This window comes from Sus scrofa, chromosome 14, assembly GCF_054392235.1.
Source record: "Sus scrofa isolate SSC_HxYL_T2T_F1_AM1 chromosome 14, Sscrofa_HxYL_maternal_Yorkshire_Landrace_v2.0, whole genome shotgun sequence".
NCBI classification, from domain to species: Eukaryota; Metazoa; Chordata; class Mammalia; order Artiodactyla; family Suidae; genus Sus; species Sus scrofa.
In genome coordinates this window covers 161,855,774-161,871,216 of record NC_139396.1, presented here as the reverse complement: position 1 = coordinate 161,871,216, position 15,443 = coordinate 161,855,774, and the positions used below count along the sequence as shown (strand labels likewise).

At 55.6% G+C, this 15,443-nt stretch overlaps 1 long non-coding RNA gene across 1 annotated transcript in view; it reads right to left on the bottom strand.

Annotated features, from left to right (window-relative positions):
- The window catches only part of LOC146397148 (uncharacterized), a 412,535-nt gene that overhangs the window by 246,066 nt on the left and 151,026 nt on the right, over window positions 1-15,443 (bottom strand). The gene's annotated exons all lie outside the window — the stretch shown is intronic.

The window sequence follows — 15,443 nt, the reverse complement described above, 5'->3', positions numbered from 1 at the left end:
TGGATGCTGATATTTTAGAGTGTAAAATTATAACTTATCCCATTAACCAAAAACCAGTGGCAGCAAAGTCGTCCCCAACGCAATGACACTTCTCAACTGTGTTATCACCAGCCGGCCTCCCGGGGTCACTTGCAAATGAACGGAGCAGGACCGGGTGACAGGACTGCGTATCAGCATCCCTCTCCCTCGCCCCAGCTCCGCACTAGATGGAGATCCCGGAAAGAGGCGTGGGCGCCAAAAAAGCGCTTGGGGACACCAGGTGCGGGTGTCATCGTCGACTGAACAAAATATGCACATCCTGAGAATTGAGAATTATATTCTATTCAGCGGGTTTGCTGAGGACTTAATCCGGGGAGGCAGCCTCTAGGATCGTTCTGAGAAAGGGCTCTAAAGAAGCAAAGAAGGCAGGAGCCAGGGCATGCAGGAGCCAGGGCATACAGGAGCTTTTGCAGCAAAAACCAGCTACCTTCAGCCCCTCCGCACAAAGCCAGCCCCAAAGGCTGCCCAGCGCAGGCCCTTAAGGAGGGCCACTGCTCACACGGCCCAGTTCACCTGAGAGGAAAATGCACTGGGTTTTGGATTCTCTAAAGAACAGTTTCTTCGTTTTAAAAGGCCGAACGCTATGCTAATGAAACATCAGCATTCCAAATCTAAACTCTGATGTTGGGAAGATGCATTTCATTTTTCAATTAAGAGCTGATTTTCGATGTTCAGCCTTGTTCTGCATTACATTACCTCTTTAATTAATTTAGCATCTCTCAACCAGCAGTTGCTAAATTGCCGGACCAGAGATGGGGAGAAAAAAACCCAGGCAGCTCCCTGCCCAAGGTGAGCCGGCCTCGGGAGCTCAAGGAGCTGCTTGGCTATTTGAATAAGAAAGCGTTTATCTGACAACACATAGCTTAAAGAGCAATTAGTCCGGAAGGGAAGACAAAGCCATTTAGAAGGGCAGGTTGGCAGGCCCTAGGCCAGTCTGGGGAAGCACTTCAGAACGGATGCTTTGCACTTAAACAGGAAGCCTAATTAGTTCCTGGGGGAATCCGACCTCTGCTGTTTGCATTTCGGGGAGGTTTCCTAAGACCTTCTGATTTGCTTTCCTAGGGGTTTTGTTTTGCTTTTGTTTTCGTTCTTTTTCTTCTTTGGCGCCACAGTGTTCAGGGCCCACTTCAGAGGACAGGCCCGCAGAGGTCTGAGGTTTGGGGCCACCTGGGCCGGCTCCACCCTCGGCTCTGCTCCAGGAGGCTGAGGGTGACTCCAGACCTACTGAGACAGGCCCTCCTAGCACCTGCGCCACCCCGTCCCACCAATGCAACCCGTGCTCTTAGCCTCTGCATTTGTGTAAAAAGCAACCCCCTGTCTTAGCAAGGCCCCTTGAGTCCGCCCCCTCCTGAAGACCCGAGAGCCCCACCAGCAGCCGCACCAGAGCCTCCAGAAATGTGCCTGCGCCGGTTACGCCACAGCCCCTCGAATGCAGAATTCAGCCCGCTGGGCGTGCAAGCCTCGGGGGACATTGAGCACGAAGATTTGGACAAGGAGCAGAGGGCACGTGCACATACCCCGCCGCCTTCAGAAGGGTCAGGGTGGCACGCCGGGGCCCCAGGGTGGCACAGACCCCATCACTTCTCTGGAGCTGGGGAGCTCGGTCCACACCCCGCCGGGTCCCCCCTGGGTGAATGTGGTCCTCCCCAGGGGACAGGGGAGAACCCAGTGTCCTCAGAGATGTGAGGCTGTCAGGACGTTGAGACACCCCACCGGGAGTGGAGGGGGTGGCCGCCCCCCCCTCCGGCTGCACGTGGGAACCACCTGGTTCAGAATGCCGACTTGGTGCCCCATCCCAGAGGCTCTGACTCCCCGGGTTTGGGGGAGGCCCACGCGTGGGTGTTTCAGAAGCTCAGATGCTGACCCCTGCTGAGAAGCCCTCACCAGGTTAAGCCTGCCCGCCTCCCCCTCCCCCGCTGGGCAGCCAAGGCAGCTCTGCGTGGGCCCCTCCAGCAGCCAGAGAGGACCCCGCCTGCAGCTCCAGGCTCATACCCAGAAGGCTCTCCTCAGTCAGGCTAAGGATCCCGTTGCTGGGGCCGCATTGTCATGGAAGACCCGTGCCCACCCACTGTTTGGACGGCCAGCCTGGGGGATCGCCTCACAGCTGCAGGGGGTGAACAGCCCCGGACGGTCTTGTCAATTGAGACAAACTTTCCACCTTCCACCCCAAAGCCTCCCGTCCTCCCCATCCAGTCCCCTCCACCACAGGCTGCACGTCCTTGGGCTTCCCTTTACAGAGTACCCGACACTAATTCATATAAAACGCAAAAATAATTTTTAAAAACAGACCCATGGAATCATTCATACCTGAGGACAGAAGACAAAACTACAGAGAAAGATTGGTGGCTCGAGCCATTCTTCTTAGTTGGCTTTGAGCTTCCTACCAGCCAAGGTGAAAAGGGGCTTGGTCTCCATGCTCCTCTTTCGCAGGAGAAAGTTTGCAGGCCTTCAGGGAAGGAGCGTTCTCCTGGGTTTCAGCAACACTTGCTCTGCTGCTTGGAGTTTCCTCCAGGAGTGGGGATGCCCTGGCATGTGCCTCTGTCACCAAGACTTACTGGTCCCACAGATTAAGTTTAGGAAGAACCGGACAACCCAGGCTTCTCTCCTCTGTGCCACCGCCAGGGGCTCCCCCGTGTGCTTCCCCTCCCCCAACACAGGGCATCCAGAGCTCCCCTCCTTCTCCTAGACTCACACCTGCCCTGCCCGCTCTGAAATCGGGAACCCACGTGGACCAAGTCAGGGCGGCTGAGCAGAGTCTCAGGGACACGTGGACGTGGACATGAACCGTGCTGCGGGGGGGCCTCTCCCTTGGGGGGCTGGTGAGGCAGCTAGCAGGGTCCCAGGGCCCCTCCACTGGGGCCCTTAACCACAGGGGCCATGTCCTCTGCTTGGCCCTTTTCCGGCACCGCCCCTGGGCTGGCCCAGGAGGTACTAAGCTTGCTCTGACCCAGGACCCCCCTCAGTGTTTCGTCTGCCCCTGGGCCCCCCAGAGGGAGCAGCTCAGGGGAGTTGGATGGAGGGAGCCTCATGAATGGGGGGAAGGACTGGCCGTCCTGAAAGCACTGGGTCTCCATGCCGGGGTCTCCAGCTGATGCACAAGGCGCCCCGTTGTTGGGAAGCTGGGACACCACCCTCCTCACTTAAACCCATGGCTTCCCTGACCCAGAGGGCCTCTGGGTTCCTGTGCCCAGCTGGCATCTGACCACCACACCAGGCCCTGGGCAACAGAACCCTGTGTCCAGCTGCACACACCACTATTCCCAGTTCCCGCCTTCCGTCCAAGAGGCTCCCTCTTCCCAACCCCGTGAGCACAGACGTGACCATTCATGGCTCCAAGGATGGAACCAACCCTGGACAGAGAATGTAAGAGCTGGTGGGGGACGTGCCATGTTCTCCTGCGTCCTGACAACACCTGGGGTCTGTGGTGAGGCCCAGGTGTCCAAGGACTGGGCGCCTGGGTCGTCCAGGATCCCTGCACGGCTACCGCGGGACGAGCGCCGGGCTGCGCGAGACGGAGACAGGAACGTAAGTTAGGCGCGCTCACCGCCTGGACGCTCTGAGATCAAGGCCGCTCCTTCCCGCAGCACGACCTCGCCTGTCCTGACGGCACAACCAGGCTTGACTGGCCGTGCGCACCCCGGCCACACCGACGGGCCTGCACACGGCCTCCCTAAGAGAGCCGGCCGGTCTGGATCGGAAGGGCCTCACCGCTCCTGGGAGGGCCACGCATGCTCCTCGTCTCCAAATCCATCAGCCACACGAAGAGCTCATCCTCGCAGGCTTCCAGCGCCAAGGTCCCTCCTCCGTTTCCCCTTCACTGTGCTTCTGAACCTGGACCTCCGGCCGCATACATGCTTCTGAACCTGAACTTCAGGCTGCATTCTAGGGAGCCTGGAGCCCTCCCCAAGAAGGCTTATCGCCAACAATCAAGCAGAATCAAGAGAGAACACACCAACAAATGTTCAACTGCCCCGGACTAAAGCATTTCTTGCCGAAAACACGCCGGATAATTAAACTGCAAACAATTCAGCAAAAATTTAAACTTTAATTTTTACTGTCTTGGTGTTTGCTAAAAGCTTTCCCTTAAGTGGCTCACTTTTCTACAGAGTAAAATTGCAGTAAGTGCTTTCATTAATGGGGATGTGGTTTTGTTTGTTTGTTTGTTTGTTTTCTGGAGTAGGTGTGAGAAATGTCAGATTTGGATTAGCAATTAACACAAAACACAAGCCCTTTTGAACACTGAGTTCATGGCGTTGCCTTTTTATTTATCTGTTCATTCCATGACGACTTATTTAGTGCCAGGCACTGAGGAAGCCCTAACCCAATGGCAGCGAAAAGCAGCGGCTGGTGGGTGGGCACCAAGAGGCGAGGCCTCTGCTCCCCTGGGGCCCTGCTCCTCTGCACCGCAGGAGCTTGTGGGTCCGCTGATGCATTCGTCTCCCTCCCTCACTCAGCCCAGGGCACAGACTGTCAGGCTCTGCTCTGGGTTCCAAGGGCTCAGCTGGGGCCAAAATCCCCCGCCAGGGAAGCCCACGTGCGCCGAGGGGAGGGACAGGGCACAGGAGAAGTGAGTGGCACGTGGCGTGTGCAGCAGGTGCACAATGGGGGAGAAATGAGGCAGGAAGAGGGCAGGTGAAAGGGTTGGGGGGTTGGGCGTGAGGTGTATGGGCAGAGGGGACGGTGCCCTCTGGACCCCTGGGGCAGTGTCCCGCCCTCCCCATCCATGTCACCTGACCCCAAGGTCACTTCTCTGCCCCTCCCCCTTGACCACTGCAGCCTCAGCTCCGGAGTCCAGCCCTCCTCCTCCTGCTCCCTTGGCTGCCAGGATGCCAGCTCGCTCCTGGCTTCCTCCCCCTCCAGGGGGTGGCTCCTTTGCCGTCTTTTCAGGTTCTGGTTCCTCGCCATCTCCATGGAGATCCTGCTGGCTCTGCCTGGGGCCACTTCTCCTCCCAGCCTCACTCAGGCTGGTCCCATCCAGGCTCAGACAACCCTCACGCTTGCGTCTCCAGGCAGGACCTTCCCCTGAGCCAGAGCCACAGAGCCAGCGGGTTCTGGGACACCTGCTCACTAAGCCTGTCTTCTTATTCTGATGCTGTGACATCTGGGGCCTGGAGGGACTGGCCCTCCCGGGACCACCCAATTCCTAGGGATAGTAAGTGACTAGAGTGCATTTTTCACGTGCGAACCAACTAACCCAGAGTCCACACGCCCAAGCCCCTCCTCCAGGTTCTCACACACCCCCTGCCCTCAGCCAGGGTCCGACCCCAGACCCAGAGCCCAGGAGATCATTCAAAGGAGGCAGCTCCTCAACTGCGCGCTCGGCCCACGTCTTCGCGGGACTCACCAGAGGCCCTTGCTCATGTCTCCGTGCTCCCTCTGTCTCATGCCTGGTCCTGATGCTTCCATGCCCCCCCACCCCCCACCAAGGCATCGTGTGACCCCCCCCCCCCGCCTTGGGAACTGTGAGTCACAAGCTATCTTTTCGACAGCAAGAGTCTCCTGCTTATTGGCTTCACCAAACCTGAGTAATAACACAACCTGCGTGTTTCAGAGGATGTGCGTGCATGTCAAGTGGACATTACTCGTTATTTGCCGCTGCCTGACAACCACTCCAAGCCTCGGTGACTGAAAAACAGGAGTTCCTGTCCTGGCTCAGTGGGTTAAGAACCCGACGATCACCCATGAGGATGCAGGTTCAATCCCTGGCCTTGCCATGAGCTGTGGTGTAGGTCACAGATGCGGCTTGGATCCCGCATTGCTGTGGCTGTGGTGTAGGCGGGCAGCTATAGCTCTGATTCGACCCCTAGGCTGGGAACTTCCATATGCTGCAGGCATGGCCCTAAAAAGACAAAAAATAAACCCTCCCCTTTGCTCTGCTCCATGGATGAGTGACGTGAGCTGGGCTCCGCTGGGTGGTCCCCCTGCTGGGTGGTCCCCCTGCTGGGGTCACTCCACAGAGACCATGCCCCAGCCGCCTGATGGGGCGATGCCCTGAGGTGGCCTCAGTCATCACTGGGGCACTCAGTGCTGGCGGGCGGGTCTGGGGGCTTCAGCATGGACAGCTCCTCTCTGTCCCACGTGGTCTCTGATCCACCCTGGGCTCTTCCTGGCATCTCAGGGAAGGTGCTGAAGATCTCGAGAGCAGACGCTGCAAATCCCCTTGAGGCCGAGGCTCAGAAGCCACACAACATCCTGTCTGCATTTTGTCAACCAAAGCAAGTCTCAAGACCAGCCAGACTCAAGGCTGGGCGATAGCCTCCTCCTCTTTATAGAAGGAGCAGCAAAGCCCCCCGCAGAGGGCATGGGTGCCAGAAAGGGAGGCCCTGCTGCAGCCCCAGAAGTTCAAGTGTGCCCAGCACGTCCTCATGTGTCCAAACCCGAGCTCTGTCCCTGACCCCACCTGCCCCTGTGGTCCCTGCTCCCCAGCGCCGGGAGCTCTGCGAGGTGTGCAGGCTCGACCTCAGTGTCACTCTTACTCACTTTACACCCACATCCATCCAGCAGCAAAATCTGTAGGTTGCACCTTCAAAATGAACCAAGGATGCACCCTCTTCTCACTGCCCCAATGCCACCAGCTTGGGTCAAGCCCCCACATCTCTCTCCCACCCAGACTGTTCCAACCAACATCCTCTGCTCGGCGGCGACTGGCGCTGACGGGGGCTTCAGCTGCTCATCCCACTGGCCTCGCCTCTCACCAGACTCATGTCATCCCACAGCTTCACGGCTTTCAAGCAGCCGATCTCCACACCCTGTGGCTTCAAATGTCCTCACCAAGCGATGATCGATGACTAAGAAATGATCCCCACTCTAACCTGAGGTCTAGGTGTTGGAGAGTCATCTTCCGAATCTGCAGTATCCAGCACGTGCTGGTGCTTCACTCCCATCCCCTGAGAGAGACGAGCGCCCTTTCCTAACGCCTGCACATCTATCTCTCTGTTAATCAGACACCTCAGGGACCCAGCGAACACAGAATGTAGGTGCCGGAGTCACGGATGACCCCGCCAGACCCAGGCCCGCCGCAGAGCGCTGTCCAGTACCGGCCGTATCCGGAACCCCCTGTGTTCTCACTCCCAGGGGATTTGGCCCTCAGGGGCCTGGAAGATAAGGGAGGAAAGGAGAGGAAGTCGGTGCCCTCCCTGGGGGACACGGGGGGACACCGCGGCCTGGACACATGCTCCACCTGCCCAGCCCCTCTCTGCTCAGCCCTGAGCTTTCCCTGTACCCCACCCACGTCATCGTAAGGGGCCCTTTGTCACTTTGTGACAAGAAGCACATGGCTCGTACAGTTAGAACAATCCCATGAGCTTTTAGTGCATGACTGCTGGCGGGGGTGTGGGCAGGAAGGGGGCAGGACCACAGGGAGATCACGGTGACTCAGGGCCAGTGGCTGAGGCCTGGTCACCACCTCTAGGCCCAAAGGGAAAAGGGGGAAAGGGGACTTTGAGCCCAGAGGGCAGAGACCTGCCGAAGGGCTGCCAGGAGAGAAGCCTGGAGAGAAGCAGGGCCCTCTGGTGGGACAGTCGGCCACTGATGTCCCCTCCCCCGCCCGGAAGGAGGGAAAGGGGCCCGAGGAATAACCCCTCCCCCTCCTCCCTCTCCCAGAAGCCACGAGGGTGCCCTGTGCCCCGTCCGAGTAGGTCCCCGTTCCCAGCTGGACCCAGAGGACTAGTCACCGCCCACACAGGGCAGGGGCCGTGAGAGGGCTGCTGCACAGACAAAGCCCCAGCCCCACCTCTGTTTGGGGCTCCCCGATCACCCCAACATTGGGTGCTGCACCTGCCAGGACACCCGACCGATGAGACGTACATTACAAACATACAAGAATAGAAAGCGCAATTTCTTTAGACCGAAGAGAAGTATCAGCAGAAGTTCTGGTGTTTTCTGCCCACGCCCAGTGTCCGGTGTCATACACTTTCCAGACAGGACATCCCACGTGGAGGGTCCTGTGACACCGGGCCTGCGGGGGAGGGAGGCGGTGGACCTGAGGACCCAGCGGCCACCTGCTCCCCGGGGTCCTCACCTCTGGAATGTGAGCCCAGCCCCCAGCATAGCTTCCCTGGTCACAGGGACAGAGTAAAGGGCCAGCAGAGGTGACGGAATAGTTAACAGGGGATCATGAGCAGGAAAAAAGAAAGTATGGGAGACCCTGTAAGTTAATGATCACTCGAGAAAGCAGGCTCGCTTAGCAACAAAACCACGCAGCAGAAGCGCGACCCTTGGCCCCGGACAATACCAGTGGCGGCACGAGACCCACAGTCTGCCCGCACATGCTTCCCTGCACACACGAAAACCAACAACGCAGGGACGGGCGACATTCTACTAAACCTGAGGGATCTTAGGGTGTGTTGCTGCCGTCTGCTCATTTCCACTGCGCCGCGACGGTCCCAGGGCGACCACAGAGGGACAAGAAAGCTCCCTTGCCTGACGTGTGGGAGGAGCCGCGGATGGAAGCCCGACCCCGGACGTCCTCCCAAGGAAGAGGGGGGTGGTCTTCTCTCCCGCTTTTCTTTGGATTATAAAACTCTAACCCGGAGTTCCCATCCAGCGGAAAGGAAAGTGACGAGTATTCATGAAGATGCAGGTTCGATCCCTGGCCTCGCTCAGTGGGTTAAGGATCCAGCACTGCCATGAGCTGTGGTGTAGGTCACAGACAGGGCTCAGATCTGGCATTGCTGTGGCTGTGGTGTAGGCCGGTGGCTACAGCTCCAATTCAACCCCTAGCCTAGGAACCTTCATATGCCGCAGGTGTGGCCCTAAAAAGGAAAAAAAAAAAAAAAAAAAAAAAAAAACGAGTTCCCATCATGGCACAGCGGAAACACATGCAACGAGGAACCATGAAGCTGCAGGTTTGATCCCTGGCCTTGCTCAATGGGTGAGCTGTGCTGTAGGTCATAGGCGTGTTGGGTCCCGCGTTGCAAAGGCTGTGGTGCAGGCCAGCAGCTACAGCTCCAATTCGACCCCTAGTCTGGGAACCTGCATATGCCGCAGGGGCGGCTCTAAAAAGACAAAAAAAAAAAAAAAAATCAACAAAAAAAAAAACCCTCCTGTACCCTACCAAGTTCTCGGGCAGTTCTCCGGGCCCACCCGCCTGCCTGTCGACACTTGCAGCCCCCGAGACACATTTCTGCAGTTTCAGGAGGGCCCAATTTAACCCCCTGCAGGGGGCTGTAGGGTGGCAGGTGACTCTCCCAAAACAGACGCTGAGAATGCGGCTGTGTGGACTCACTCCGGCTGCACCCCAAGGATCATCTGGGCGCCGGGAACTCTCCGGCCTGGTGCCCAACTCAAGAGAACACCCTGTGGAGCACGCGTCCTCTCAAGACGAGGCTCTAGGAGGGGAAAGGCTTCCCTGAAAGCAGGAATCACTATCCACGTTTCAGAACAAAGCATTTCATTAATTACTTTTCATGCAGAATGGCGATTTTTATTTTAAAATGACCTCTGCATGCAACGACTTCCTCCTAAACCCCCCTGCTAAAAACATCCTCGTTCAAAGCATCTCTCCAGGCAAATCGCCAGAATCTCTCCCCCTGTTACGCCATCTGCACACCTCCCTCACTGGCCCCTGCGCGAGAGTATTTAGGAAGCCACTTCAGAGGCCGAAAGCCAGGAAGAAGAAGTCCTTTCCTTACCGAGGGCCCCAAAGACCGATATCAGGGCTCTTCCAACCCCGACTTTTCGGAAATCTCTCAAATGTCTGCTTTCTATGGAGAAATTGGTAAGTGCACCTCTGTGTTCCCATCCCATAAGTCAAAAAAAAAAAAAAAAAAAAGAACGAGTTTTCTGACGGGTTCAATTGAGTTTTGTATAGAGAGCATCAAAGTTCAATGTCTCTGTAGAAAAAATGTCAGCACCAATTTCCAGGACAGAGAGGATATCCAAGTGTCAAAACCACTACCTCTACAAGTCCCTGATCAACAGGGACACAGAGGAGAGAAGTGGCGAGAATATTAGTTTTGAATCGACTTTTCAAATGCTCTCACCCCGGGACCGCAGTAGACCCGCGGCGACCGCAACACAGGTCCATCCCACACTCTCGCAGCATCCTCTCAGCTCCTCGGGGGAAACGAACCACAGACGTCTCACCAGCATTGGGAGAAGTCAAAATACTTGCAAACCCATAACGCAGACCTACCAACTCTTAATAAGGTTAATTTTGGATACGGACATACTTCACAGATGCCTGACTGAAGTCACTGCGCTTCGTTTAATAGGCACATGTTATACACACATCAAATAATTTGGTTTTAAGAATACCACTGAAAATAGCTCGGGTAAAGACATCAAGTAAGTCAGAAACGTTGAAACAGAACAAGATGGTAGCTCGAGGCTAGAAAAGCACTGACGCGCCGGCAGTAGCAGCTGGACGATGGCAGAGACGAAAGGGTGGGGAAGACGGGTACTGAGCTGGGGGATCAGCTTGGAAACCAGACAAATGAAGTCGGGGCGCAATTAGCTAAAGCGCCCAATAGGCGAGGAAGGCACCCGTCGGAGGCCAATGATGAATTCAGAAGCACACACGTCTTTGGCGCCACTGTACCCATCAGCCACGCAAGGGCTCTCCTGTGGCCCCATTTCAGCTAAACGAAACACCAGAGATGCTAGGAGAGGCTGTGGGAGAGTGAGAGAGTCCACCGAGTCATGAACAGCTATCACACAACGTATTCGTTCTGTTGTTTATTGCACTTTGACAAGAAATTGAATGCCGTGAAACAGACATCCTAACAAACCTAACACATCGCCTTAGGGGGAGAGCTTGGAGCATCTGCCGGGCTCCATTTCTTCCCAGGTTTTGCAGAAGCTCTGGTGACCGGAGCAGAGGGCTGGGGATTTCAATAAATTATGGGATCCGTCAGGGTTTGAAACGTGCCGGTGAGATGTTCTATGCCATGGAAAATGGAGCTGCAGAGGCTGGCATGGGAAACCGCAAACCGTGCCACACATGAGCCCGAAGGAGCCACCCGGTAATGACACACTTACCGGAACTGTTCAGCTGCTGCTGCGGGGTCAGAAGCTTTGAGTGCAAATTAAAGGACATTGGAATAATGGGGACAGGAGGGTCCCTCGTGTTTGCAAAGACCCTCGCTGCCAAAGCCAGGGAGCAAGGGCACAGAGATGGGAAAACGGATTTCATCCCTGTTCAGGAGAAAGCAGTTTTCACTTGCAAGGGAATTGGAAATGGATCCTCACAAAGAAAATACGTCTCTTAAGACAAAACCCCCTTTTCAACTGAAACAGACTTTTATGAACTGCATTAAGCATGGCAGAGGCGGATGCGAAATCCCAGCTCTGCCAGATGGAGCGTCCCTTAGACTCAGGATGGGGGGGCTCGGAGCACCGATTAGCCATGAATCCTCGTAAAGTGGCCTCAGTAGGACATACAGAGGCTCAGGCGTCTGCAAGTTACCAGGAACCGGCTCCTAAATTGTGTTTGTTTGGCGGAGAAATTGCCAGCCAAAACTTCATTGTGAAAGAACAGCAAATTTCTCACTCCGGGGACTTGCTGGGGTTTGGGGGGTGGCTGGTTTATTCCAGGGTTCTCTGCTGGCAGGCAGTCTGTGTGTCTTCAGAGCTGAGAGAGGCCACCTCTCCCCCCACGCCCACAAGGCAGCCCTGATTCACCTCGGATAGCTGAGCTCCACACCCCAGCACCTCCTGAGGCCGAGTTGGTGGCCCCACGCACAAGCTATAGACCACCCCCCGCCCCCGCCCCAGATGACAAGAACACCAGCCTTTTTTTTTTTTTTCTTTTTTTGGCCTTTTTTAGGACTGCACCCGCGGCATATGGAGGTTCCCAGGCAAGGGGTGGAATCAGAACTACAGCTGCTGGTTTACACCACAGCCACAGCAACGTGGGATCCAAGCCCCATCTGCAACCTACACCACAGCTCACGGCAACACTGGATCCTTCACCCACTGAGCAAGGCTGGGGATCGAACCTGTGTCCTCATGGATGCTAGTCAGAGTCGTTTCTGCTGAGCCACGACGGGAACTCCACCAGGCCTTTTTTTTTTTTTTTTTTTTTTTTTCTTTTTTACAGCTACACCCACGGCACACAGAGGTTCCCAGGCCAGGGACTGAATCTAAGCTGCAGCTGTGACCTACACCACAGCTGTGGCAACACCAGATCCTTAACCCACTGTGCCACCACGAGAATTTCCTCAGCAGACTTTTTATTTTGAAATTTGGGGGCTGAGAGAGGAAGAAGCACGCAGCTCTGGTCTGGATTTGTTCCTTGAAGGCTGGAAGGTTGTGTGAGCCCTGCCAGGAGCAGAGGCAAGCGTCCACCCTAACTGAGTAAGAAGAGCACAGACCATCCCCCAACGCTGGCACAGCCTGGGAGGAGGGAGCCCTTTGCTCTGGACCAGCAGCAGTGCAAAGGCCAGCCTCGCTCTCAAGACGATGCTGGAGGAACTCAGGTGGGCTTCAGCCACCCACCCCTCTGCCTCCTCCATGCACCGTGTGACAGTGAAACTGACTTTGCTGCAAACAGGAGGGCAGAGCCGTGTTCAGTCCCCAAGGCCAGGGCCTCGATCACACTCGCTCCAGCCTCTGTGGCTGCATCCACCCCACCCCCGAATGGTACCCTCCAAGGAAGAATTCTGTTTAGAAAAAGGTGCAAGGATGTTTTACGCCGTTGGGAATTCCCAAAGCACATCACACTTTAAAGTGTCTGAGCAGGTCTGCAGGCTGCACAGCGCACCTGCCCCCCCGCACTCAGTGAACATGGGGTCTGCTCTAAAGCACAATATGATGAATAAATGAGGCCCCAGACCTCACACGCCCCCTCCCTCCAAACGAACCCGATTGAATTTGCCTCCCTAAGTGTCTTCATTCAACCATAACAATCTAGTGAATTCAGAGATAACATCTTCATGGCTTGAAAATGACAAGTAAGCCATCCACGTTTACCCCTTCCCGCCTGTGGTGGTGTTTTCACGAGTCATCAAAGTCCACCAGGTCCCCCTGGGGTCCACCCCTGGTCAGTGCCGCCTGGGCACGGGCGCCTGGACCTGCCGGAGCGACCCACACCCCCAGCTTGGACGCCTTCCTGAAAGCCTGGGGTCCCCTTCAGTGGCCACTGCTTGTCATGCACATCCGAGGAGGCGCTTCGCCAGCGCACCAGGCAGGTTTTCCCCTAAAATGCCTGAGAGGGGCAGCCCCTCCTCAGGCCCAAGAGCATCCCAGGCACGTGACGCCCGGACGACCAGCACCGTGAACTCACAGCACTCGGCCCAGAGCACCAGCCCCGCCAGCCCCACGCGGTCCGATGGAGATTGAGGGGCTTCAGAGAGCATCCCCTCAGCTCTCCCCCTGACGGACCAGATCCGATGTGCGCCCTGCAGACCCAGCACCTTGCCCAGCACCTGGTACAGAGAGGCCCTCGGACACCCACTGGAGGGATGCACAGAAAGGGCGAGGTGGGTTGTTCCAACAGCGGAGAGAAGAAAGAAGACGTCACACTCGGAGTCACACTCTTCGCAAATCCCCAGCCAGACGGTGGGAGGGCCAGGAGCACCGCGGGTGTCGCCAGGAAGCCCGGAGGCCCACGGTTCCCACAAAAGCAGACCGTTAGTCCTGCAGGAACTCAGGGAAGCCTCAGGGCCGCCAAGGGGCAAAGTGGGTGCCCCAGAGGGCCCCCAATGAAGAGGCTAACGTGAGCAGCACATCCCAGCCCCGCTGCAGTGAATGTTCACAACGGAACTCGCTGCAAATAGCCCCGTGTTGCCCTCCTGCAGGCAGCAAAAGCACATACATGCAGTCGTTACAGTGTTTCATAAATAAGGTGCCGCGAGGTGGAGACGCATCCGTTTTGCTTCTTGGAGGGCACTGTGCCCATAGGCTGGGTCAGAGTCGCTGTTTCCCATTCTTCCCAGCCAGGTGGACGAGCACAGCGCGGAGGGGCTGCGGGATCCTTAACCCACTGAGCAAGGCAGGGATCCAACGAGCATCCTCATGGTTCTTAACCTACTGAGCCGCAACAGGAACTCCTAAAAATCCTAAATAAATATGTTCAGTTCACAGCCCCATGACAATCTATTTGAAAACTTAGATTTAATGGACAATGTCTAGGCAAAGACAAATCATAAAACTGACCCAAGAAGAAAGAGAAAACCAACAGCCGTGGTTCCCAGGCTCAAGGGAGCATCAGGATCCCCTAGAAGGCTGGCTGAACCACAGACGGCCGGGCCCAGCTCAGAGTTTCTGATTCAAGAGGTCTGTGGGCAGGTGAGCTGGGGAGGCTTCCAAAAACCTGCATTTCTGACAAGTTCCCAGATGACACAGATGCTGCTGACTATATTTAAGAATCAGTGGCCTCAACACAGCCCCTTGATAACAAGACATGCATAAAGGACAGAGTCTTTACAACTGGCTGAATTAACAAAGGAATAATCTGCTCAGTATTAGGAAATTTAGTTAATTCATCATCATGAAACAAAAGAAAACCCATGAGCTTCGGGACCCTAACATCTGCAGGGGGTTTGGAGCTAGAAGGGCGCTCAGACTCTTTGCCATGTAATTCTCAATGGGCTTGATAAACAAAATGTAGGTAATAATTGTTCTTAAGCAACATTTACAAGTTAAATTAATTCAGTTCCCTTAAATGATTTAAACCATATGTACAAATAAAATATGACAGACTATTTTGAAGCCTTCAAGCACATAAATAGCAGAAACACATCCATAAACGAGATGATTATACAAGTTATAACTGCATTCACTAAGTCCCAGTCGAAAGAGTAACAGCATGGTTTTAACGCACTGCTTGTCGTCTAAATCTTGTCAGCATTACAGTAACCTTACAAGAGGACTAATTTCTCTCCCTTCCAAGGCTCGGGACCGAAAGGAAAAAGGGACGTAGTTTCTCAGTCTGGCCAGGAACGCAGGTCCTGGGTTGCTGGTCCACTGACTTGTAGCCAGGACAGAGACCAGCTGTGCCCTGGGAGTGGGTGATTCAGGCTCTTCCCCCCAGAGAGCCTCACTCTGGACATGACACCAGTTAGACTGTTCACACCCAGACCCTTCGTGCACGTTTGGGTTTTCCGGAGTCTGGTGCTCTTCTCCAAAAGGGTGTGTCTCTCGTCCCCCTGGGCCGTCACTACGCAGGCTCGGCACCTGCCCATCTGGCATCTCAGCACGACTGGAAACTCGCGGTTCACTGACCTCTCACTATAATGCAGAGACCCATTCAGAGCTTTCCTCCTAGTCAAGGGTCTCGGGTGAAATGTGACTAACGCTGTTCTCTCTAAGTGGCAGCTTTTTCTGTCGCATTGTACCACGGTTCCTAGCAGGCTTCGAGAGGTGATAAGGACAAATCGCTCTGGGGCTTTCTTACATTGCAATGCTGCGCCATTCAGATCTAACCATTCTTTATTTCCAGTGTTGCCCCAAATCCTATCTTA